This window comes from Myiozetetes cayanensis, unplaced genomic scaffold, assembly GCF_022539395.1.
Source record: "Myiozetetes cayanensis isolate MyiCay16 unplaced genomic scaffold, myiCay2020 scf12, whole genome shotgun sequence".
Taxonomy (NCBI): domain Eukaryota; kingdom Metazoa; phylum Chordata; class Aves; order Passeriformes; family Tyrannidae; genus Myiozetetes; species Myiozetetes cayanensis.
Window position 1 is genome coordinate 992,326 of NW_026086826.1, and position 27,410 is coordinate 1,019,735.

General features: G+C 41.5%; 1 protein-coding gene across 32 annotated transcripts in view; it reads right to left on the bottom strand.

Moving 5' to 3' along the window:
• ADGRL2 (adhesion G protein-coupled receptor L2) overlaps positions 1-25,338 on the bottom strand; it is a 155,631-nt gene extending 130,293 nt beyond the window's left edge. For 16 of the 32 annotated variants that reach the window (XM_050306436.1, XM_050306425.1, XM_050306437.1 and 13 more), the window contains exon 1: positions 23,834-24,552. The gene's annotated coding sequence lies outside the window, so the exon portion shown is untranslated. Of the gene's footprint in view, positions 1-23,833; positions 24,554-25,203 lie in introns of those variants that run through there. The other 16 variants (XM_050306438.1, XM_050306428.1, XM_050306415.1 and 13 more) reach the window with 5 other exon arrangements.
• Between the last annotated feature and the right edge of the window lie 2,072 nt (positions 25,339-27,410).

Below are 27,410 nucleotides of genomic sequence, written 5' to 3' on the forward strand. Positions count from 1 at the left end.
CTGGGACTGTGGTCAGACATGTCGGTACCTGTGGAACGACGTGATGTTTCTCTAAGTGACTGCAAGGATTTCAACACACCTGATCTGCTTGATGGCTGCTCAGCACTGGGCTTAAGCAGGGAAATGAGTTCTGGTATTGATTCTCAATCCAGCTCTGGGGCCCTCAAGATAAGAAATATGTGGACCTGTTGGAGCAGGTCCAGAGGAGGCCACAAAGATCCTCAGAGGGATGGAGCACCTTTTGAAGCAGACAGGCTGGGAGAGACGAGGCTGTTTGGGCTGGAGAAGGTTCTGGGGAGATCTCAGAGTAGCTTTCTGGTACCTAAAGGGACCACACAAGAGCTGGAGAGGCACTTCTTACAAGGTGTAGTGATAGGACAAGACAGAATGGCTTTAAACTGAAAGAGGGTAAATACAGATGAGATGTCTGGAAGAATTTCCTCCTGTGAGTGGTGAGGCACTGGAACAGGGCTGTCAGTGCTGCATCCCTGGAAGTGTTCAAGGCCAGGTTGGATGGGGCTTTGAGCAACCTGGTCCAGCAGCAGGTCCCCCTGCACATGGAAAGGATAATTTCAGGTCCCTCCCAAGCCAGACTGTTCTATGATGATATGCTTTTCACAGCTGACACTCCGAGGAAAGACAACTCCACAGACCAGCACCGAGCCAGCAAACACCCCCGAGTTACTGACTTCCAAAATAAACCCAAGCTGCAGACAAGAACACGTTTTTATCCATGCATTTACAGCACACAGATCCATCTATAACCAGGTTAATGGGGACTGTACAGCCCCAATACCCTGGACCTGCCGGGGCATGGCTGTGCTGCAGCCTCAGCACCAGCTACTCATGCACAAACCTCAGTCTGGCAGCACCAATTCCCCAGGAACTACTGCACTGAAAACTTCTTTTCTAGGCACGTGCCGAGGAATATTATCCAAAAGATTCGTGAAGGTGCTGGTTTAGCATCCTTTTCAAAGCAATCATTTTCTATCAGTTGTACTTACGATCATATTAAGTGTCTATAATCAATATAAATTGCATGGTTCAAGTTTCAAGAATAAGTTTGAGTATGCAGCAAAATCACTTTTGGTTATTTAAAAAAAATTTCATCAAAAACTGGTTGTTGTTACCAGAGAAATACCGAGTATGTAAACACAACTGAAAAATATTTATTATTTTGAAAAATCAGAAGCAGCAGGCACATAGATACACTCACCATGCACTGGGTGTAGCTTGTGGCAGATCTCTGCTTAGAGAGGAATATGGTTCTAACATTAAAATCTGTGAGACCATGGCCTAATCATTGTGCAGTGAAATATGAAACAAAATCAATGGTGGCACCCAAGATGCAATCTCGGCTGTGTTTGGCTCACTGCACTGAATCCTTGGCTCATAAATCATTGTTACTAGCCATTCAGGGAAATCAATATTCAGATTCCCTCTTGGTCTATACATATGACCACTAAATGAAATAATAATGACCAAAATCTGTCACATATTAGGTTATCAATATTACCAAAAGGGATTTCTTGGGAGCAGTGAGGTAATCTAGGATAAAATACATCAGATGAGCACGCACAGAAATGTGATAAAACTTTGACTATATATAGGCAGCAGGAGAAAGTTATTTTCAAATATCTCTTCTTCCACCATATCCTTAAGTATTAAAATTTATCACAGCATCACAATAATGCATTTTATGAAAGACCCTTTCAATAATGCATGCTTTTAATTATGCTTTAAAACATGTGGTACTTAAGCATTGTTCTTTTTCTTCTTTCAAAGAACCCCTTCTAAAGTCATTCCTACTTTTGCTTCTTTCCTCTGAAGCACAGTTAATATTACAATGACCAGAGTTGTGTTCTCTTACCAGCAGCCTGACAGTCAGAACATTCTGAAGACCACATTTTAGTCCCACTAAAAATCACCACCAAGCAAACCTCTAAGAGTAATTCTATAAAGCTGCACTTTCCCAACCATTCCGTTATTAAATGGTCTTGCAGAGAAACCTGAGAAGTTCTGTGTGCAACCATCCCATACCTGGCCAAGAGCCACAACAAAACCTGTAATCTTGACAGCAGAAGAAGGGAAGAAACCTTTAACTACTTTCTAAGCACACAAGAGATTCTGCAGGCAAGTATGACCTCAGGAAGAGATTCCTCTGAATTTCCATAAGCCTGTGGAGGACTCGTGTGTGCACTTCAGACACACAAAAGCAGCAGACAGTGACAGAAGACACATCTTTCAGGTTCACCACTTTTACATACCAGTAGCACTTAGAAGGCTGAAACCTCTAATATCATGAAATAAAAATCAACCAACTCCCTGTTTTTCTCCCCTCATCACAAGAACTCAAGGGTGAGAAGCCATCTATGACATTACTGCACAAACTCTCTTCTTTGCACCTACACACAAATATACGACTGAATTACAAAACTACTGCTTGCACATCACCAACCATGTGGGAAACGGACGAAATAAATATGGTAAATAAATCTTCAGGATCTATTCAGAAAGGGCCTGTTTCTGCAATGAAACCAAGGATTCAATTCTGTTACTGGCTGATGGGCTCTGCAAAGACAGAGCTGCCCAGGCATCTAATGGTGCAACTGCAGTTAAGAGTATTTTCTTGTACAATTTAATAAGCAATGAACATTCAGATGACTCTCCTTAACTGTGCAAGGCAGCTGAATGACTATCAGTCATTTACCTGAGCTGTAACATTCCTCCAGCTGAGGTAAACTGGGGCCTTTCTTATCTACTTAAAACTATAACAGAAAGATAGAAATTATGCCAGTTAATTTTTTATTCCTTTTGTGGACTAGTCTAAACCAGGGAACTAAAAAGATTATATTTGGAGAAGCTACGAGCAAGAAGAGTTCCAAATTATGGTTGCAGGGAAAGGCTCGTTCTACTTGCATTGCCCCTGTTTGAAACTCTTCCCCCTACACAACATTTTCTGCTCTGCAGGGAGGCAGAAAGAGAAACAACATGTACTGTAGGAACAGAGAAGATCCTTTCCATGCAGGGCGAAAAGGGAGGTGTGGAGTGGTATCTTTTAAATATTAACCAAAATGGAATATGGGTTTTCTCCAGCACTGCCATGCCAGCCACTGCGAGCACCTGAGGACAAAGTATCCTCCAACTGCTTCCAGGAGAGGAATTTTTGAAGAGAACGAATACTTTTTAAAATATTCAAGAGAATGAACTCTTTCCATTGGAACGACTGAAAACATTGACATTTGCCATACATTTTAATTTTTTTTAAGCCATCCATACAGAACAGATGAAATTTCAGATACATTTTTAACACGTTTTTCAGCAGCAATGTGACCTCTGATACTCTGCGGTTTCATCAAGCAGACCAAGAACTCTTTGTCACACATTTACAATTTCTTTTAAGTAACACAGGTCTTGGTGGCTCAATGTGACAATGACACTGCTACTTTTGAAAAAAACTCTTATTTTCTGTTAATTAGCTTACATTATGATTTCAGATGAAAGTTTATTTAGCCTTTTGTGATTACAAATACTCACCAGGTTTTTTTATTTTATTTTGTATTCTTTCACTAGAAATTAAAGCGAATTGGTATTTCATTAAAACCCTGCTCTTCAGACATTCTGCTGCAGTTCATGAACTGTATGTGCAACTAAAGAAAAAAATAAGTCTCCATTTGTCTATCAACAGTATTTATAAGTGAGAAAGTGGAAAGATTACAAAATTTTAATAAGAACATTACATTATAGTAGCAATAATCTAGGTGTTTTACTGGGAAGTGAAGTGGATTACCGTAAATGAAATTTTAAATGTCCTTTCCATTTTATAGATAACACAAAATGACTCTTTTCATGTCTCCAGCGATAAGGATACATGTGCCACACATTTAAATAGTGCCTTCACCCTATCCAACCCTGCTCATGAATTAATAATTCAGTGACATTAATACAAGAAGATAAATGATAAAGAGGTTACAGCAAAAGGGCCAGTGGTACACATATACTTCTTTTAAAACAGCTAATACCTCTCTGCCAATTACAGTTAGAACTTTTTAACAGTTTTCAATGGCATTTTTACAATCTAAATAGCAGCTTATGCACACACAATTTCACACAACTCAAGCTTAATAAATCTCCTGCTGCTACCAAACAATCATTCTGGGGGATTAAAGTGCAACATCTGCTAACATTAATAAGCATTTTACATAGCAATATGTATAAAAGCAGTTGCTATCAGTCTTCTCAAAAAGCTTCCAGACTGGTTTGGCATAAATTATACCTTTATCGTTCAAGTGGTAACTTTAGCTTACGGCTACAATAAGGTAGCTTATACAATACTTATACTTGCTACAGTAATGCTATCTAGCAGCAAAACCTAACAAAATTATATACTGACTGCAATTATTGCGTGTACCGGAACAATTTTCAAAATACTTGAAAAATAAACCAAAAATAAAAAATGGATGCACGCAAAGAATTTCAGTTCAGAACCCGGTAAAGTCACGTAATTCCAGTGCCTAGAAGAAACCAAAGCTACCAATCTGCTCGCAAGAGACAATTCCTCTCCTTACACCAGTGATAATTTTCTAATTCACCCTGGGCTTTTTTCATCTGTGTTTCTACCAAAGCAGCATCCACCGCGACGGAACGCGCGCCTTTCCACGGCACGGAATAAATACCAGGGGGGTTATTTAATTAGGAATTCCAGCATGCACTTTTCGGTGGAATTTGGCAAGTGAGCAGGCTCTGGAGCCGGGAGATGTGTAACACCGGCTCGAGCCAAGAACACAGTTGGCACAAACGGCCCAAACTTCCCCGAGCAGCCCTGCCAAGGCAGCTCAGGGCCTGCAGTTCAGCTGTGGACACAGCGCCAGGGCCTGCCAATCACCCCTGCTCTGCAGGGAGGAAAACCAACACAGTCACATTCCAGCTGCTGCCACCAGTTTATTAGAAAGCAGGTTTTAAAAATATATATTTTTTTGTACAGCGCCCCAAGATAATTTTGTTGTGAGGTCACATCTGCAAGCTCGTTTCTTTCTTTTATGAAGTAAGAAATTTTTATTAAAAATATCCATATACATAAAAGAACGGCAATATCTGGATCAGATATGCAGGTAGACAATATTTAATATACATTTTTAATTATCAATTAATTCACCCAATTTTCCCATTACGATTTGCTTGAACCTGATTGCTTTAACATTATTCTTTAAGTCAAAACAGTGCTTTAAAAATTATTATCTTATTGACCTGACATCGCTCACATTCTTATTTGACACATTTTAGGAGAGATGAAGAAAATCAAAGCAATAAGATAATAAAAGATTCCAGCAATGCCACTGCCTCACCACTAACACTCAGGACCTTTTGATGATATCAGGCTTTAAAAGTACCCAGAACCAGGGCTGAAGCCAGGCTTAGCTGGGAAAAACCCAGTCACTTAATGCCAGAAGGAAAATGCTCAAAACAAAAGGTAAGCACATTTAGTAGCTGCATTTTCCTCAGACTGCTGGTTTCCTTAGGCTGAAGCCTGCACCTGAAGTTCCCATCCACATTTCACAGATGGAATCACTGCTGCCAGAGGAAGCACACGAGGATTAGGAACCCAGGTGCCTCAGTGCCTCAGTCTGTCTTAATGCAGCTTGAATTTCAGATCACCCTTTTAAAGGAAGTTTTTATTAAGTTACTGTGTGCTGCCTGTAAAAAACCACAGCTTTAAGTCAAGTGACAGGTTCTTACTTTTTTTGTTTTAGAACAAAATGACATTGGCACAGGACTTTCTTTCCAGGCTATTCCTCCGCCTGCACTCCCGTTCTCACATCAGACATGTCCCCACCATGTGCGAGCCTTGCATGTTCTGGAAGATTTACTGCTGCTCTGACAGTCTCATGGCTATTTCAAATCCAGGTCACAACTTGCCACAGTTACTTAGATTAACATTTGCAATTTAATCTGTTTTAACACAAGAATTCAACAGTGCTGAGACAAAAATGAGGTGACTTTATTTCTCAAAGATGACTGAATATTAAATATGAAATTTAACAGGTTGTAATCATAACAGTTTGTAAACACTGTAATATATATGTCTGCCCTAATTTAGCAAGATGGAATTCTCACATAACACTCATCAAACTGAGCACAAAAAAATTGTTCTGGCATTTCACTAAATTAAAATCTTCAGTCCCCACAGCCAGAATGCACAAATTTAGATTTTATTAATACCTTAAATCAAACTCACTTTTATGAAAGGCAATTTACAAGTCATCTTCTCTTGCGACAGCCAAGAACAGAACGGGGTCTTAAGTATATTTTTACAGACACTTTGATGATAATCTAACCTTTTGGTCTGATTGCTACTTTTAACAAAAATAGCGTTTTCTTTGAAATCCAGCAAACTCTTGTTTTCATGAATATAGCTTTAAGCCTTCAGTGACAGAGTCGCTGACAGCTCAACAGAAAGAAGGCAAATTTAAGAGAAGCTGTCCCTGTTAAGAAAATGCATGCCATTTTACCAGCTTCTCATTCAGCAATCTGAACATCTCTAAATTTAATCTAGATCACCGTATTTCACATCTTGCCCAAAGATGTTGCGTTGTGCCAAACCTTCGCTCTAACAAAACCATGCAAGTTGTACACACCCTCAGCAAGCCACCTTCATTTAACTGGTCCTCCACATCCTCTAATATTTTAAATTTCTAACCCTAAATAACAATATCAGTCTTCAGCACTCCAGGTACTTCTGCAATAGATTACAAATCAGAAATCATCATCAGGTAGACTCCCCTGTGCTGCTGGTTACTCACCAGAAATCAGTGAGAGTCACACCGCACAGAGAAGGGGAAGACTCGCTGGCATGAAATACCTGAGTGCAATCTGATTTCCTTAGCCAGGCTGCCAGCACTGAGGATCACCTGCCACCCTCTCACAACCCAAGGGACAGAACTTACTGCTCTCCAGGACACACAAGCTACACGGACTACTCTTTTTAATCCCTGTGAAAGGCCCACCAACCCACACCAGGATCCACGGAACTGCCTGCAGAAGGAGTCAAAGCAGCAATAAAGGAGGAGACAAAGAAAGAGGCCACGGGCACTCGATGCTACAGGAGGGGCCAGCACACACGGGCAATGGGATGCACAGAATTATTTAGAAACATCTGCTATTCTGCAGGAAACCACATTCTATAAATGATGATTTTACAGTGCCATAACAATATTCTGTAAGTGACTGATGATTTCATAATGTCGCCGTAATAATATTAGTTCTTCAAAAAGCTGACAATTTCAACACATCTATTGCCTATTTTGTGCTTTTTTGTTTGTTTTGTTTCGCTGGTTTGGGTCTTGTTGGCGGTGGCGTTTTTTTGTTTAAACATCAAATCCAGAAGAGGTGGTGAAACTAATAAGCCTACAGTTTATTTACGGGTCACTATTGGGCTGAGAATTTATTTCTGCAAGAAGAGAAAGACAGGATGATGAATAATACTGACAAAACTGGAAAGGGAAAAAACCAAGCCAAACTAAAGGTCCATCTTCTCAGATATGCAAGAAGTAACAGACGGAGGCAGGACAGAACTCCTTACCTGACACTGCCTGGTTACCAACATACTCTCCAAAAGTTACTCAGTTTTATTTTAATATCTCTTCAGTCAAAAGGTGATTTGCCATTTTTTACCTAGAAATAGCAGCTTTATAGACTTTTTAAAAATAAAAATATCCAACCCAAGTCTACCATAGTGTACCATACATGAAGAGTTTGCAGCAAGCACAGTGTTTCACCCCAATGATTTCCTGTCTTCAGAATAAAAAACAAATTCACTGTGACAGAATTATGTTAAAATAGCTAAGTAAATACCAATTTTTAGCTTTTCCACAGTGTTGTTATTTACTAACTAAACATGGAGCTGTACAGTCCAGCATGACTAAGGGCAGAGGGAAGGAAAACAGGTTCTTCCTGGCTAGCAGCAACAGGCATTTCTTCTCCTGATCTGCCTCACAATTTTATCACATGATGAAGTGGAAACTTCTTATTTTTAAATAAGTACCATTTTAATAAAGACATAGACATAGCTTATTCAACTACATACACATTCACGAGCAGATATTTACTATTGGTCAACCTTTGTTATTATTTCATTCACTTTCAAAAATATTTACTAAAAACACACTCTGTAAGAAGAGTTTATGATAAGTAAACCCAAAAACATATTCATCTAATACTTTCAGATATTTAAATAGGCTAAATTTAAATTGCATTCCTCTCTAGAAGGTATTTATCTTGAAACAACCACTAACAGCTCTCGCTTCCAAACAGCAAGTACTGATGCTTCAACATTCACAGAGCACCAATTTCTTAAAGCCTAAACTTACACAAAAGTCCATTTCCCAGTTTTCAATTCGAGCCTCAATCAGTAAGTCATAATTACGATTTCTTTTCTGTGCTATTATTCTATTACAGGTACCGCAGTACAACTCATTAAAGTGAGGTTGAACAGGCTGTGGTATGGGAGGAAAAGCACCACTGCTCTTCCACTAAGGACCAAACATCAATAATTCAAGCTGATTGGGAAACACTATTCAACAGGACAATTAATTTTTAAGAATGTGGTAGGGATAGTAGCAAACACTAAAAACAATTTTAAGTTTTAGAAGACTCATCAACAAAGCTTACAAACACGAAGCTTTTGAAATAAATAATTAAAAAAAAAAATCTACATCTCTTCTTGTTCCAGGTTAAAGAGAAATGGGACTCAAGGAAGCATCCTGGAACCCAGCCAGCCTCTACAAGCATTGCTTGTCACCCCAGCTCTGCTGCTCCAAGAGAGGCTCCCCCTCCAGAAGTCAGCGAGCACACCCAGGAACACAACAACTGCAAGAAGAGAAAGGACACAACCCACCAGGCAAGAGCCAGGACTGTGAGATACACCTGCCCTCCCAGCTGGCTGCATTTCCCACGTGCCCACGAAGCCCCTCCGTGGCTGGCAGGGTGTCCCCAGCCCTGGCACACAGTGTGCCCTTCCCGGGCAGGGCCATCAGCTTCCCATGGAGCAGGGGGAACCCTTCTGCTCCTGAGGGCTGAGTGAACGTCATTTACATGAAGGCATTATAAAGGTTCCCACATGAAAATGCATCTCTGGCATAATCACATTCTTTCAAGTTACTTTTCCTCCCACTTGCTGTAGTCCTTAGGTGAAAGGATAATATTGACAAAAACAGGACAAAAGATAACCACAGACTGAAAGCCATGAAAACACCAAGCCATTTACAATTCTTTTTTTTTTTTAACTTTAACTTCTCACAGCAACTGGGCAGTCTGAGATCGACCACACAGGGTAAAACACTTATAATTTATAGCCTAGGGGCTCTTCCATGTTTAAGAGGAAGGAGCATGTAAAGAAATACAATATCTTTCTCAGCCCGTCTGTTCTTTGAAATGTCTTCACTAAAATGGAGATTTTGACTTTTTGACTGTGAATAACAGAAAAAGGACAAACCTGGTTTCCAAGGATCTTCATCTGCAGACAGCACACACAGCGCTCCCCCTTCACTCTCACAACCATCACACTTCTGTATCACAGGCAGATTTTCAGCGTGAAGGGCAGATGGGACCACCTCCAGCTCATGATGATTAGCTAAATTAGTCCTAATCACACCTCTGTTTTATCATGAAGGAACTGAAAGAATACAGCAGGAATCTGGACCTGCAGGCCAGGGCTCACACTATCCCAGAGGGGCAGCCATGGCACTGCACACAGGCTGATGACAGCTACGCATCAGCACCAGAGAGCTCAGAGGCACCAGCCTGCAGTAAAAAAGGGGTTACCTCTGGTTTGTTTCTCTTGTGGAGAGCAGGGCAGTGTGGAAATGTCTCGTGTACATTGGCATTCACAGTGTTTCACCAACGCTGCAGTTAAAACACAACTTGTTCAACAGTCAGATGGACCTGAGTGGATTTTAGAGCACAATACCAGGAGCTACTTCTTTCTACCCTCTGTGAGCCCCAATAAAATTCCACCGAGCATATCTGCTCCTTCAGTTCAGCAGCAGCCAACATGTCCTACATGCACAGTTTTCTTTTAGGTAACTTAAAAAGGGCTGTAATTAAAGGATGAGAGCAAGGATGTGTTAACCCCATCTCTCACCTGTGCAGAGGTTGTGTGCAAACTGCTTACCCACAGCACTGAAACAGCAGCAAGTCCTCCCACTGCCCCACGTATGTTTCATAAGTCCTAACCAAGTAGTTTTAATAATCTGCTAATGCTGCAGCTTTATTTGGTGTATTGGTCATGTATCTATTTAAAATACACACAGAAATAGCTTACTGGATAGCTTCCAGTAGACCTACTATAAAATTTTCATTTATTTGACTTCAATTCAATTAACATTAGGACTTTGGTAACTTTTTTTTTTTTAAATATATAAAATTGTATTGAACAAAAAGAATAGTTTTAAATAATTTTTCATATATTGAGTGATTTTCTGTGGAAAATACGTAATAACTCAGAAATTTATTGGTTACAGAATCTTAGCAATATATCACATGCAAAGATCCATCAATGCTGAAGAAAAAAAGTAAGCTAAATATAATTAAAATAAACTAAACTTTTCATTTGGTCATTAATTAGACAGATAATAGAAAGACACTGATTTTGCTGTAAATCACTACATTGTGGGGTTTTTTTTAATTAAAATCTAAGGGACCATATGTTCATAAACAGGCTGAAAAGCAGCACTTGTCTTATCATGCCATTGTCTAAACACTGCTGTAGACATCACTGTAATCAGAAATAATATTAGGAGAAGCGAAGATGCAGTCAGGATGTACGAATTCGGTACAGATGGCAGGAGTACCAGCAATAGTTTATTCACAGGTACACCTGGAAGATCGTACCGGGCTCCGTTCGGCAGATTCCTCACTCCTGAGCCAAGGGCTGCTGATTACTCGCATCCCATTTGCCAAACACAAAAGCTTTATTAGTCATAACAGCACTGCTGTTCCAAACAGATACAAATAATAACAAAAACGAGAAAAGAAGAAAGAGGCTTGCCCCTTCTTCAGGGTTAGCTGTCTGTGGGCAGTTATGTACGACTCAGTGTGCCTTCATTTTAAATGCACGCTACAAATGAAGTGACTACAGTGTGGATTTGTGTTTTGATTTGTTTGTCTTGCAAACAGAAGAATACTGATCTTAAGAAGCCATTCATTACGACATTTGTCCAAAAAGAAGGCTGATCAATCTTTTATCTTAGTTATATATACATATTCCAAAAACGCTTCAAGAGAGCACATAAGGCTAACAATTTGGTAAGAATATTTCTGCATATATTTTCCTCTTTCAAGTGTAGGAATTGTCTTCTAAAATACTTGACAACTTTTAGAATTATATATATATGTGTGTGTAAAACAAATCCACTGCAATCTATTTAAGAACTCCGAAAATTAACTATAAATAATTGTAGTATTAAAGCATGGATAAGACGCTTCAGCTCTTACTGAATTTTTATGCATTATTCACCATTTACTCTAAGCACTGGTTTGTTCTTAGGCAGGGTATGAGAAGCCAAGCGCTGCCCTCAACAATGCAGTCACAGTTCACGCTCTGAAATCGGCTGGGGCTCCACATTCACCGGGGTAACATTCATCCCTTTGTGTTTGCTTTCCACTCACAGACAAAAGACACGATCGTTTTCCACAGTTCAAAACCAACGAAAACCGAAGCCACTCTAAGAACCTACAGGAGTCTGTCTAAAATAGAAAGTGTTATTCTTCAGGTCATAATTCTTCTGCCGAACACAACACTAAAGACAAAGTTCCCCGGTTTTGCACCAGATACAACATGTTTGAGCTGTGGGTCACAGATAAAGCCACGCGTTGCCACCACGATCACAAAAATAATGGAAAAAAAAAATTTAAGGCTGTGAGCAGCAGGCACATTTTCAGAAGTGGAATATTTCATGTTAAAAGAAATATGTATACCTTTCCTTTGGCTTCTGGCAATCAATAGCAATTTAAAACAGGTGGGTACAGGATCTTTCTTTATAAAGTATTAGATATAGAATTAATCCAGAACATCCAGGCAATGTCATGTCTTGCAAATCTAACCAATACTACCAATGCATGGGTACAATATATGGAACATGTATTGGAAATGCCTTATACAACAGGAATTGCCATCCCTATAATTGCTTAATTTGTAATGACCTTATCATCATATTGTAAATCAGGGAAAGAAGGTTATTTTTCTTTCTTTAAACACTCATTATTTCAGTATTTACTGATTATAGCTCGAGATACCTTAAAATACGTGGCTGTTTTGTCACACTCTGCCACACAAACTGCAGCACTACTCAGTGCAGTTATTCATAAATGGCTACACAACCTCATGCATTTTGTTCAATTAAACCCTATAAGTGTTTTTTATTGACAAAACCTATTTTAGTTTTATTAAATATGACTGGTATATTGCTTCTGCCAAATAAGTGAGTATTAATGTCTCACTTTTTTTTGTTTCTTTAAAAAACAGATGGAAAATTTTAAGAATTAAGGAACAGCTTGAATGTCACTTACATGAAAATTGTACAAGCATGACATTATTGTCACTTTTGTTGCTTGCAGTAATTTTAAAAAGTATCTAAGTTACTTATCACCATAAAAACCTGGCACTAATGAAAGAAAGTGTGTTATGCTACGGCTGAAAAAAAAGGAACATGATTTTACTGAAGGAGGCTCTTCCAGTGTAGCAACTAAATTACCATTGTTCCACCTTCTAACTGCAAGGGTGTTACAAACTGTATCGTAATCCCAGCTCCATTACCCTCACAACAGAACTAAAGTGACCTGCACGTGTTGATTTTCACATTGTACGGCAATCTCCACTCAGTGGAACTTGGGCAACATCCTCACCTCACCAGGAGAGAAAAAGGCACACTGTGCAAAGAAAGATTATGTCCATCACCTCCCCATAATGCCTCAACGAGATTAAACTAACAAACCTCTCTCTCTTCATCATGACTAATACATCAGCATTTTCCCATGCAGAAAGCACGATACAACTTTCCAACTCCAAGGACCTATCAAAGTGTCTATGGAAGACATCACTTCTATATTTTCTGTAAATCTCACCATTATAATCCTATTGGAGTGTAATTGCTGTGGCTAATATTCTTACCCTGTTATGAAAATGCTCAACATAAATGTGGCACTGAGTTGTTAAGATAATACATGATCATGCTGTGAGAGGGTAATACCTATACAATAGCCCTTGCCAATACCATAAATCTCTTTATTGGACAACAACCTATTACAGGAGATCTACTTAACTGTTTCCCTACTTAGAGGGCCATTTGGTGTTACAATAACAAGCTGACTTTTCACATTAGCAAGGATTAGCCAGTATAAATAATAAATCGACACAGAGTTGCTGCTCTTTTAGAGATGGGAAACCTTTCCTGGTGTTTAAAAAGAGAATCCAAACTAAATCCCCAAGACCACGTCAGGCTGAACATATGTTAACTTTAAAGTTCTCTGCTAGTCTAAACTAACAAACCTCCCCCCCAAGCATCAACTCGAACCAATTCATGCCCCAGATTTATTGCAGGAGAGCATGTTACAGAGAGCTGTTTCTGTCTTATGGAATGTGCATGCATACTGCTTTATTTCCTAACATCATAACAAATCATCCTTGAATTTACTGAAATATCTTAAAGTAAAATGATTGCCACCACTTTCCAGAGACAAATAGCACAGAATTCATCTAAGTACCATCTATTTTGCTTCTTGCTCAGCAACCAAAATGGTATTATAAATGAATTATTTTCTTCTCTAAAGTCTTAACTTTTTGAAGGACAACACACTTTCATCATCCAGAGAACTACAATACAAATTATAAGGCATTCAACACACCACATCATTTGTTTCACTGTGCCAGATGAAGGAAATATCACTATTTGAAATACGTATTTCTGATTCTTCAAGCTAGTTTTTGCGTTAAAATTTACAAATAAACTTAGGTTATGACATTACTTGCTCTCCGTTGTATTTACCAAAGCTTAAGCGAGAAATCCTTACGATTGTTTGTTTGGTTTATCAATTTATCAATAATATTTGGATGAAACTCACCTTTTTATATTTTAAATAGAGAAAAAGCAAAATTAAGAGTCAGCCTTGCATCTGCAGTCACCTTGATTATGATTCAGAGCACTGCTTGCATAAATAGAAAAGACTTACCTACTGCTTTTTGCTAGCACACTCCCTGCCCGGGGTGCAGCCAGGACCTGAGAGGACTCTGCTGTCTCTCTCGTGCTGACAGGACATTTTTAGGATCTGAGAAGGCAGTTTGTGCAACAAAAATCTGCTTCCCATCACACAGAGTACCAAAACTGTCCTCTTGCACCTCCACAGGCAAGAACTGTTTCTCCTCAGTTGCTTCTCAGGTTTTTTTATAAAAAGACACTTCTTTGAAATACGAAGAATTGTTAAAGTCAGCTTTTGCCTACTAATGTTTTACAATTTTTGCCCACTGTTATTTACTGTTACTGATGGACAGTCTTTTTAAAAGCTGTCTTGCAGAGCCCTTCTGCTCTGCCTAACAGAGAAGGCTCTGAGAAATGAAACTGTACTTACTGGAAACAATTCAGCTCGGAGTGCCTTGATTACTCTGATTATCTCATATACAAGCTCCCTCTGCAGGTAATAATAAGAATGAGCAAAAATATGTGAAAAATGTGGGTAACAGGCGGCACAGGAAACCAAATAATCAGTCATCATTTTACAGATACTCCCCCAGAAATCCTTCTCCAATGTTACCCAACATAAGGAGTTAACACAGAAAACATTCTTCTTTTTTTTTTTTTCCCAGCTCTGTGTCTCTTCTTGTCCCCTTGGAAAAGATAAATATTCAGCTTTTTTCTTCCTAAATGTTAAACTAAATGTTCTCAGTTTGGAAAGAAGAAAAAAAAAAAAGAAAAAAGAGAGGAAAAAAAAGAAATCAAAAGAAAAAATTGCTCGGCTTATCCAGAACTAAAGAGAAATGAAAGACCACCCCAAAGAAAAAAAATTCATCCTATCTGATGCCTCTCCCTAACCCGAAATCAAACAAACAGCAACATCCCTCATTTTATTTACTGCTGGGAGAGAAAACCCAATGCCACTTTTGGATACAATTACACATGCACTCCACCAAAGTTTAAAATGCAATTAAAATGAATGGTAAGTTACCTTGAAAATTTAAAAAAAAAAAAAATCCCTACCAACTTATACAAAACCATGAAGTAACAATATAGTTTTCATCCAATTAGAGGCAGATGTTCTTCTTCCAAAAGACATTACCCTTAGAATGTCTTATGTTTTTTCACTATAATAGCATGAGCTTTATAGACAAAAATCCCTTCAAAGCAAATGGGAAAAAGTTTCAATGAGGAAAGCTCATTATAAATATATACATACATAAATATATAATTAAATAAAATATACATATAACACATATAAATATTAAGTACATCATAATTAAGCCTTCATCCTCTCTAACCTTTCGCACACAGCAAAAACTGGGCAGCCATCAGGCAGCTTTAATCTCTCCTCTGACATGGAGAGAGCGAAGGTGCGCCCGTAGTTTTGTTTCTCCTGCAGACCCAAATCTCACTTTCTGCCAGGAGTGCCGTCAGAACCACGAAGAACACGCACAGAATAAACACCCACGTGCAGGGCATAAAGTCACAGATGCACTGTGCCACTGGACTTTTCACTGGGAAAATAAATTCGAAAATAAAACCTTTCAGTGTTTCAGAGTCAGCTTTAAATAAATAAATAAACAAACCACTAATGATATTCCAGTATGGCTACAGCCATTACATGGGATAAATGTAGGACAAATTTTGGGTGTTCACTTCAAGCTGATGAGACTGCTGCACACAGAGCTCTTCTTTGCTGCTGGAATACCTTTAACAGTTGGATCAGTTACTATCAGATACTATTACACACGTCCTCAAATGAGGAGAAGAATAAGGAAGTACAGAAAGCAGGAAAAAAAAAATTACATTCTGGAGATATGATGCTCTAATCAAGCACGGGTAAGATGACTGCCTGAAGGGCAAAAGGATTTCTTCTCACTTTCAAATTATGTCAGCCAGCACCTCCCCTCCCTCCTCAAAACAACTCCCAGCCTCAGCCCATTTTCCTGGCACAGCGGCTTCGACAGAAATACACCACAGCTGAGGCACCTTCTCTCCTTTAAGCACTTTATACTGATTTACACAAGAATCAGCCTCACCGATTGACAGTCTGCGTTTAAGAAATACCTACTAGGCTGAGGTAAATAAAAACTGCTGGAGAAACTGCCCTTCGACATTTATGTGACAAATTTACCAACAAAACAGTCATGAATTGGTCTTCTGCAGAACAGTCATTTTGTTCAAAATGAAAATGCAATCTTTATTCATTCTGGGAAAGCAAGGTTTTCCAAATCGGTCACTTCACATAGAAAAAGTCTACAAAATAGTCCAATAGTCTAATGAAAGGCTGCCTGGATCAGATGGAAAAGAATTCTGCCTACCATCAACACAGGCATCAGGAATTTGCCAGAGAAATGCAGAGTCAACAGCAGAACTTGTTCTCAGAAATATTTTCTTAAAATGGCACTTTATTTAGAGGCAACGCTGCCTACTGCAAGGGAATTGTTTCTGAGCACTCTCACCCCGGCACAGACTGCTACGCTGTAAAAGATTAAAAATATGATCCTGTGCGAGAATATCCAGAAAAGGGAACTGAGTTCTCCCCCTGGCAGTGGTGGCTCTCCAGCACTGCTCTCGCAGGGTGCTCCGAGCACACCAGAGCCCGTCAGCAGCAAAGCAACTATGACAGTCAGAACAGGGTCGGTCACCCCTCCCCAGCCGGCAGAAACAACCTGAACAGTAATCGGCATTATTACTCTGTCACCTGCATTCAGAGCAGGAATCGGTGCGAGGTGCCGGCTGATGGGAACACACCAACAGAGGGCACAAAGGAAAAAGCAGCAGCCCAACCTAAACCAGAGACTGGGGCTTTCATCACACCCGGAGGCAACCGAATAGACAGGGGCAGCCTAAATTCTTTTAGGTAATTACCCAGCGGCAGGTTGTTTTGCCGCTCCTCTGCCGGTATCACCGATTTTCCCCCGCAGCTGCAGAACAAACCCCGCGGTGCCCGCAGGAGCTCGCCCCGTCCCCACCCAGGCACCCCAAAAGGGCCCTGCAAAATTCCCCTCTGCCATACAGGGTGTGAGCGCTCCCACGGGCACCCGCGCACCAGCACACCCCTGGTTCAGGCATTACCACATTTAACACGCTTTTTATGCGTGCAGTTATCACAACTCGGGATCTCAAATGGCACTCTCCATTCCAGCTTTTGTAGCTCGTTGTGGGCCAAGTAACACATCATTAGCATGGTATAAAAACACTCGTGCGCGCTGATCGGTGCCAGGTCAACCTGTGTCACGGCTTAAAATCCGTGCCCCGTTTTCCCCCTCTATTGCCGGTCTTGGAAAAGGAAGTACCTTTCTTGGGTGATAAACACATTGTAAAACGCTGTTAAAGTAAAAAAACCACAGTACTTTCAGAGTTAGGCCGTGCACCAAGGGACAAAACAGGCAGACCCAGACTCAACTGTATTTGTACGAGGAAATGGCATAAGATAAATCTCCTATGACAAAAAACTGCATTACGTTGAAAGGAAAATATTCCTAATATTGCGTCTCCAAAAGAAACACAAGTAGCTTCTTACCAGCTCTAACTAGATTTTCTCTGAAGATAGCTACGCTCCCCACCGAACACAGACATTGATACTTAAATCTTTTTGTGTAAATGTTAGTGTTTATAATGTGCTCCTGAGAGATTGAGATTAGAAAAAAAAATAACCACACAACCAAGACAGGCCCTATTTTTCTCAGCCCATGATCACTTGTCAAGCCATGATTAATGCTGTGCTCTGTAGAGGGAGACATTACATCTAGGCTACAACAGACCTAAATTTTACCCTAAGGCAGGAGTCTGATTTAAACATCTCTATTCAAAGTGACATTTGTCCTCTCTTTTCAACCAGTTTCCTCTGAAATTCCAGTAAACCGACTTTGTGACCTACAAATGGTCCATTGATTCTAACTTGTCGTGTTGCCTGTCCTTGTAGCAAAGTTAGTTTTGGTGACTGAATGAAGCAAGATGTTATGCATTCAAGAAAAATACAGGAGCAGAGTCCATTAGGTGCTCTATTAAATGCTCGGTTGGATAACAGCGACTAGAATTTATGGCTGTAAGGATTCCAGCTTACAAAGAGGACCTAAAGGTGAATGCTGAGGTCAACATTAAAAATCAGAAAATATTTTTATATTCAGAAGTAACAATGGCCTCCCTATTCTGAGGTGATGAGCAAAGATATCTCTTTTGTATTACAGACAAGAGCATGGGCATCGTCAGAGCCACCCTGAAAAGTAATTACATTTTATCTCCTGCCTTTCACTCTGAAATGTCTGCTAAGGTATTTACATTTGTCTGTTACAAGAACAACAAGAGAAAAAACTCGTTGTTATCACTTATCTCAAGTAAATACTATTTCTCCTGTGAATGGTGGTATTCCATCTATTCTATAAAGTTATTGTTAGATCCTCCGATTTACCTGTAACTGCTATTGAAGGAATAAAAATAAGACATGCTTATACCTTATAAAGAAATAGACACATAGCAGACCTGGACATGCAGAATAGTCAATATCCTTCTTACTGAACGTGAAACATGGCAGCATTTGATAATATTAAGCAATTTAGACAGTGCTGGCAAGTTCCTACTAGCCAAAGTAATCTTATTTCTGGTGCTTTTCAGGGCAAATTGATTTTTTCCCCTCCTCTTAGCCGCTCTGATAATTGAACAAATGTATACAAGTGTGATGGGATTTTACTCAGCAGACAACACACAAAACAGTCCCCAAACATGAAGTACTTTGCTCATAAGAAACGAATTTTTGTTGTAATCAAGCAGACTGTACCTAAGCTCGCTTTGTGCCAGGGTGACAATCACCAGCATTCTGCCAGAGATGCACTCCACCTGCAGGTGTTTAAGCACTGTGCTGGCTTCAGCCAGGCTGCAACGCTTTTCACTGTTATGCCTTTCTAAATAATTTGGATAATGGCAAGCTAGAGCTGCTCGAACCATTACAGTACCTTATGATAATCAAAAAGGAAGAATTCATGACATATGCCTATTACATATTCTTCTAAACCCCATAAAATACTCCATTTACTGTGACAATCCATAACCTGGAGATGCTGCGATTCCCCATTTGAAGACTTTCCCCTTCCTAGGGACTCAGTTCCTGGTTAACCATCAGTCTGCACGGCCGCAGCACTCACTGAGTGCCTCTCTGTAACCAAATCGCTGATATGAAGCGACACAATCTTCCCAGTCTATGCTGCAGGAACACACCTCGTACGTTACAGGCTGAAAAAAAACATGAACTCCAAGGAAATTAGCTACTGAAGAGGGCTTTAAACCTGTCATCCTTCACCTTTCAAATGAAGAATGTTAAAAAGAATCACACTTGTTAAATAAAGACTGGGAGTATTTTCTACACCAGGTATATATTCACATTAAATTGCAAGTTACCAGTATTCCAGAGCCACCTGATACTTTTATTTTACAAAGGTCTGGAAACAAAATGCAGTTATCTTTTTTAAAAACTATTTAAATATTAAACACGACTGTTAAGAATATTGAGAATGGCCTTAAAATAGCTTGTTGTTCTTCCACTTTTCTTGACATCCAATTACGACCGTGATGGTTTAAATCTTTTACTTGTTTCAAACTGAGGGTTTTAAAAAATAACAGACAGCCTTTAAGTTTAAAAGCTGCACATAAATACTTAAAAAGGTGAAATTCTTGCAATTTCAAATCTCTTTCGTACATCACAAACATCAGTCCTAAAAAAATGCCTGGAAAAGGGTGTGTTTAACGTGACACCTCCAAGTAACATGACTGACTGTAAATTTGCCTGGCCTGGGCTCTGAAGGATTTTGCTTTATATCTGACTGCTTGTCTGCCTATGCATGAATAGGAGTTCCATAATACATCAGACATGGTTTAACTTCTTCACTTGCAGTTGACCAGGTAAAAAATCACTACTTGTTACGTCCAGCTCCTGTACAATCAGTCATCCACAGATAGTTATCAGTGGATGTGCAGAGCAGACAGAGCATTTTTTTATATAAAATATCTCCAACCAGTTACTGGTAGGTTACTCATCAGGAGTAATATTACTATTGCTAGGCATGGTGCTCTCTGCAAGAGCCATACCATAAGTTACCATTATTTTCTTACATGTATGTCAGCATCTGAGGTAGACACAGGATGAGCAAGGACTTGGAAATACAAAAACTTTTAGTCCAAATTTCGGTAAAAACTTAATGATTGTGTTTCTGTGCTCTCCAAACATCAAACAGCTCTTTCTACTGTAAAGTTATTATGATTTAGATGAATTTATGACAGTATCTAGAAATGAATTTCAAATATAACTTTGATAAGTACTTGGCCTAACTGGAGACTTCTCTCTCCAAAATCCTTAAGTGAAAACTGTGGACCTTTCTAAAAAGCTGTCATTCAAAACTGTAGCATTTTTTCTTCATTTTAACTATTCTCATTTAAAAAAAAAAAAAAATCTCTTAATCAAAGTTCCATGCCTACATATCTCATTTTCAGAAAACCAATCATATTATTACATACTATTAACCATAAAGACTACAAACGCCTAAGACTTGCTTATTTAAATTTTAATAAGGTGCTTCCTTACTAGAGACTGGAATTCCTGAGTAACCCCCTTTCCTGACTTCATGCATTAAAAGCAATAAGAGATAAATAAAACATTGAGAAAGCTTCTGAAGTGATCAAATAAGAACTAACTAAGCAAACTTTGGTTTTTTTAAAGCTCTCCTCTTGCTCATTTTAAGAAGGGAAACACCCAGAAGCCTGGTGTTAATGTCTCTGCTGATTGTGAAAATTGCAGCAATAAAAACTCCAACTGCTTGTTTTAAATTAAGACTTGCAAGACTACATGTGAGATCTGTATCTTTACATTAGTTTTTATAACATTTGGAAGTTTAGTTGCCTGCTTTGATGTTGGTCTATTAATGAGCAGGGGAGCCAAAAGCCAGGGGAAAAAAAAAAAAAAAAGTTTACTGGAAATTCTCAAGTCAAAACCTGAAGTAATTGGTTTGTTCTACCCCACATTATTCAACATCCTGATTCCCCCAACTACGAGCTCCCTGAGCTATCTGAACCTCTATGCTTTTTTACTGTTGCCAACACATAGTAACCCACAGTGATTGAAAATGGCAGCTGAAGTGCTGCTGCAGCACATTAATTTTTCTCTAAGTGGTCCAATTTTGTCATCTGAATGTTGAAAATCTTCTTTCCACTACTTTTTTTTTTCCTTTTTTTTTTTTTTTTTAACCTTCGGAGATTTGTCGAATTTGGGGTTGGCGTCACATAAACCGAAGTGCAACATTTTCAAGACAATTTTTAGATTATCCCTAATAGCTGAAAGGATAATGTGCTTTCTTTATAGCACTCTGCATTCAAAGCAGACTAGTTAACAGCAACTTAAGTGTGATAATGGCAATTACATCAATATGTCCCTTTTACACCACCAAAAGGCACTACTTCAGACAGCTGAAGACATTAGGTAAATAAACTGCTGGAAATCACCTGAAAGTAATTATATCATTTTAGGACCACTAAATACATCTATTTACAAAATACCCAAGTGGTCGTCTCCATCCAGGAATTACAGAAGTCTACATAAATTATTTTATTAAGTGCAGCGTTTGTCACCAAGACATGCCATATGTCCTCAGACCCTTCACGAAAAGAAAGGAGGCTGACGCATGAGTGAAGATACCCTACTCTAAAGGCACAGCACTTTCATGGCTTAGGAAGAAACACCACTCAAATGGTGAGCCAGAAGGGAAAAAAAAAATAAAACAAACAAACAAAGGCCAAACAACAGCCCAAATACTAAACAAACACTCAAACATTTTATAAACACAAATTGTATGGTTTTAGTATGTGTATCATTCAAGTAAAACATTTGGAAAGAAGCATTAGGCAAGGAAAGCATAGGAAGTTCTTTTCTGCCAGAGATATAAACCAGAATATAGTTCCCAAGAAACATCTGGTCCCTGGAAAAGGTCCCAACTTATTGATGGATAACTGGATTTTGCTTGGCTTTTGGGTTGTTGGATTATGAATATTGATTTGCAAAGATAATAAAAGGGTAGGCCGGGCCACATCCTCTTCCAGACTCAAAGAAACAGTAACAAAAGAATAAAAAACTACAAATATGTAGTCAGTAAAACAACTTGCAATGCGATAACTGTTCTACAAAGCCACCAAAAAACCAGCACTCCTGCCATGGCTGGTTTCAAATAATTTATTATAGGGTAATACTAACCGCAAATTAGGTTATCTTAGTAAACACAGTATCACTGATTAAATGAGATTACGAGAATTACTCATTTTCACTTTTTCTGGAATGAAAAGGAAATGGAAGCATATGGCCGGTGGTGATCAAAACTTCTTTTAGAACTCTCCCTAAAAATATCCATTATTCCAGCCTACCCACCCATTAAGGTGGGAAGCGTATTTGTTTCAAAGGCCTGGAACCGAGAGGTCTTTTATGGCAAGATTTCATTTGTTTTCTGAAGTAATTAGAAGGTCTTCCCCATTCAGCCCCGCACGCAGCACCGTGTAGGCCATACCCGGAGCATGAGCGGCAGAAAGGGCTTTCTAAATCCCCCTCCCAGAGACATCACAACCCTCGCCACAGCGCCTGTCATAAAAGGTCACTTTTTTCCCTCGGAACAAACCATTAATCAATGGAGTGTAATTGTCCGAGCGTTCGCGAGAGCTCGGCCGCGGAGGGACCTCGTTTTTAACTCGCATTAATTGCAAAACGGCAGAAGTTCAGAAACACAACCCAAATCCACCTCCCCATTTTACCCCTTTACAATTCCCACTGCCCTTTGGGCCTCTTCTTGGAAGCAAATGGAAGACGAGCTGAAGTTTTCTCAATTGAGCCGGAGCTAAGAAACCTTTGATATGCTAATCCCCTCCTTCAAACGGTAAGAATTCACACTTGCATTAATTCAAACAATTTCTGCAGAATGATGCGAAATGGCACCTCTTTTCGTGGCAAGCAACAAAAGGAGGGAGCCGGGGCGCCTGAGGAAGCCAAACAGCAGAACATTTGTTCCGCAGGACGCCTTCCGTCGGCAACAGGGGCATTTCTGGGCAAAGAAAACACACCTGAGCACCAGCAGAGCTCTTTACTTTCTGACAAACCGCGCTCAAATCCCAGCAGGGCCGGCGCAGACTAACAAGATGTTATTTTTAGAGCCAGACACAGCAACGGTGCCTCATGACACACTGTTTTCTGTCTCCAGATGGCCCCAGATTTCTACATGTGAAAATAAATAGAAAATAAAAAAAAAAAAAAAAAGTTGCTCTCCCCCCCACCGCCGACAAAGGGTAATTTATTCCTCTTCCCACAGCCACCCCCCACCTCGCAGGGGCTGGGGGGACCGGGCGCTCGCCGGAGTCCCACAGATAAACCCGCAACAGGTAAATATTTACCGCCCGGGACGCTGCTCGGCGCGGGCCTGCTCGGCGCGGCTGCCGCAGGTCCCTCCGCAGGGCGCGGGGGGGCGGCGGAGCGGAGCGGGGCCCCAGCCGGGCCCGGCGCTCTCCGCGGGGCTCGGAGCAGCCCGGGGAGCGCTGCCCGGCCGGGGGCAGGCACGGGCGGCAGAACGCGCGGCTCCGCTTACCTCTGCGTGCGAGCCGAAGGCGGGCCGGGCTGGGTGTCCCCGCAGCGCGGCGGGGAGCGGGGAGGCAGAGCCCGGGCTGGGGCGGGCAGCAGCCGGCGCTGCGGCTCGGCGGGCTGGGCAGCGCACGGCACGGGCGGCTTCTGCTCGGCGCGGCCGGCCGGGAGGCTCTGCCGGGGCTAAGTCAACATCTTCCTGCGGCTCCGAACGCGCCGCTCCGCACCGAACGCGCGATGCAGCCAGGCTCCCGCACGCACGCACACGAGGAATAGATTCAATTAAAAAAAAATAAAATAAAAAAAGGCGCCGAAATGGAGGGGAGGACGGGCGCAGCGCAGCGAGTGTGCCCAGCCTCGGCAGTCCCTTCTGAGCAGCGATCAGGAGGCGATGCCCGCAGCTGGGGTGGCGGGGAACAACTCGAATGTTACGATGGACCCCCCTCCTCCGCGTCTCTGTCGCTCGCACCGACTGGATTCACATCTCCCGGGATGACATTCTGGCCTCTGGCGGAGTGCGGCGCCGGCCCCTCCTCGGATTTTCTCCTCTTCCTCCCGGTGCTGCTGCCCCGCCAGCGACTGGAGACCGGGCGCCGAGCGAGCACCGCGCGCGGCAATGGGAAAAACGCAATACATACACACCAAAAAAAAAAAAAATCCCAGTGAATGTATGGCAGCCTCTCCGCGCTGTGCACCGCTCCTTCTGCGGCTGGGGAGCGCCAAGTCCTGACACGGACTTTCCGCCGGCTCTGAACTGGAGTCACCTCCAGCCTCCTCCCCCTCCAATCTCCACCCCCTCTCCCTGCGCTCCCACCCCTGGGCTCAGCTAATCATATAAACATATTATCACGTACAGCGGCACCGGCGAAGGACAAAAATCTCTCCCTTCCTGCCTTTTCCAGACCCCCCCTCCCCATCTGAAGGCAGGGCGAGGAAGGGATGCTGACGGCCGAGCGGCGGTGGAGGCCGCGCCGGCGCTCCCCGCCCCAGCCGAGGGGCGCGGGCCCTGCGGCCGCCCCCTCCCCTCGCCGGCTCCCCGGCGGCTGCAGGCGCCAGCCCGGCCGGCCGGAGGCGTCCCCGCCGCGCCTTCGCCTTCTCCTCGCCCTGCCCGCGCAGCCGGGGCCGAGCGGGGCCGCTCCCCGCACCGCCTGTGCCCGCTCCTCTGCCCGCCCGCACCCCCAATCCTCCCGCGGCGGGGCGGGAGGAGCGGGGTCCCCGCACCCCGGCCCTTGCTCGGCTCTGCCGGCCCTGTCCCCGCTCCCCGCACTGCCACGGCCCGCGTCCTGCCCGCCGAGCACAGCCACGCGTGACGGGAGGCATGTCAGGGCAGGGTAAACAGCGCTGGGAAGCGATTGAGAGGATACTCGCTTGACTCACTGCTGTGCTCGTACACAAAACGCAGTCTAGCAGCGCTGTTGCGTTCTCCCAAAAAATCCGCTCTCGGAAGCCAGGTCTGGCATTGCCGGCAGGGCTTGGGTTTTTCCTCTGTGTCGATGCGAAGCACGGAGGATCCGCTCCGACCTTTGGGGATGTGCAGCACGGGCAGTTCCCGGCTCTCAAGGTCAGGGAGAAGCAGCTGGGCACCGGCGGGGGGACAGCGCGGTCACAGCAGCGCGGACCTGCCCTGATTACCGCCCCCTCCCCCTTGTTTGGGGTGTTCAGCCATCCCCTCCCTCTGCCAGCTGCAGCACTGAAATGAAATCCTCTCAGCTGCATCTATCCACGGAATCGCACGTACCAGGCATGGAAGGCATGAGCGCTTGGGGCTTGATCAACTGCTTTAGGTCCAAAGCACACTGACAATTCAGCTTAAAACACCCACACCGCGCCCGGGAATCAGGATCATTACCTTTGTTAATGGCAATGATTTATTTTTTAATTTAATCATTTTGACGTCTCTGCGTACCTGTGCAATTGGTGCTCTTCTTTAGAAATTGTAGCGTGTCTTAAGAGAAACACGACCTGTTAGAAGGAAACTGAATCTTGAAGATCTTGCAATATGAAGTAGTGAGAACCACAGAGCTGGTCCAGGGTCCTTCAAAACCACATTAGACTTTCAACACTGCCAGCAATAATCCTGGGGATGAACATCTAATAGTCAGTGAAATATGGGCATCCCATAGCCATGCAGACCTTCCTCAGTTCAGGGTATCTGTCAAGGGGACTGCGGAGTGGAAAAACAATCCCAGGCTTTTAGGACCAAAGGAGGAGTTCAGTGCATCTTCCTGAGGCTGGTTTCAGCTGTATTAAATCTGCAAACTCCCTCAAAACCAAACTCAGCATGGGAGGACAGAAGACTGTCTGTCTGTGTAAGAGTTTTGTGCCTACAATGTATAATTAAGAGTATGGGTTCCTGTGAGAGCAAAGTATAACAAAAGAGCAGATTCTCTATGAAGTCCTTTGTGTATTCCTAGTATAGCCAACAGCCCTCTCTTGCTGAATATCCTTATAAATACCTGTATAAACCCTAGCTAACCTCTTATGCATTTCTAATGGAGTTAAATTATACAGGTGTTTTAATGTATTTTATTAGAAACTGGTTTTCGTTGAACGGGTTGGTTACATCTGTTATGGAAACATGCTTGAGAAGAGGGTCACAGAAATATAAAAACATAAATATTGATTTGCGATGGTTTCACCAGAGTTTTAAAATATATCACTAACAAATCCTACTTTTTCTCTTTTTTTCTTTTTTTTTTTTTATAAATGTAATTGCAGATAAGCAGTGATAGCCCTAAGCTAACAGACTTGTGCTTAGTTGATGAGAACAGGATTTAGCCAGAAAACTGTCGATAATACAAGAATTAGCTGGGGTTGACGGTTTTCCTTTGAGAGGATACGAGAGAGAGGAATTCTTCTGTTTGCAGCAAAAAAAGTCTGTTGGGTTCTCCAAAGTTTTTTTTTTTACCCAGGAAAAAATTGAAAAGAACTGCAGAACTAGGCCTTGTGTTAATATTTGCAGAAGTCAAAGTGAATTCACCTCTGTGGATTCAACTGCAGGACTCAAGTTCATTTTCCGTCTTTTCATCAAAAACTTCTGGAATCATATTTCTTTCTACATGCAGAGATGGAGTTTTACAACTCTAAGTTTTACAACTCTAAGCTGTAACACCGAGTTTTAAACAATTGGTAAAAATGCAGGGACCTTTTAGCATTTGTTTGGAAAACACATGTTTCCATTAATCCTCATTAAAACTGCATTAAGATATAGGAATACCTGGCAGAGGTGTATATTGTTTTGGCAAGTGAAACACCATTATTCAAATGATTAATTTTACTTCACGTGAATCAGCATCTGTTTCTTTAAAACAGAAAAATTGCACACACATGTACCCATGGCATAGTTGAATCTGATCCTGTAGTTTTTCCTCAGCCACAATTATTGCCAGATTTGAATATTAATATGTAAGAAGGAATTATAACAAATCAAGTTTCTTTCCACCATTATGACTGCCTACTATTTGCTTTTTGCCATGTCCCCATAAAATACGAATCTCATTCCATACAGGCTCCACAAATAAGTACAGACAAGTAGATTTTCTTTAAAATCTTGCTTTGCTGCAATAGTGCAAAATATCTAGCTT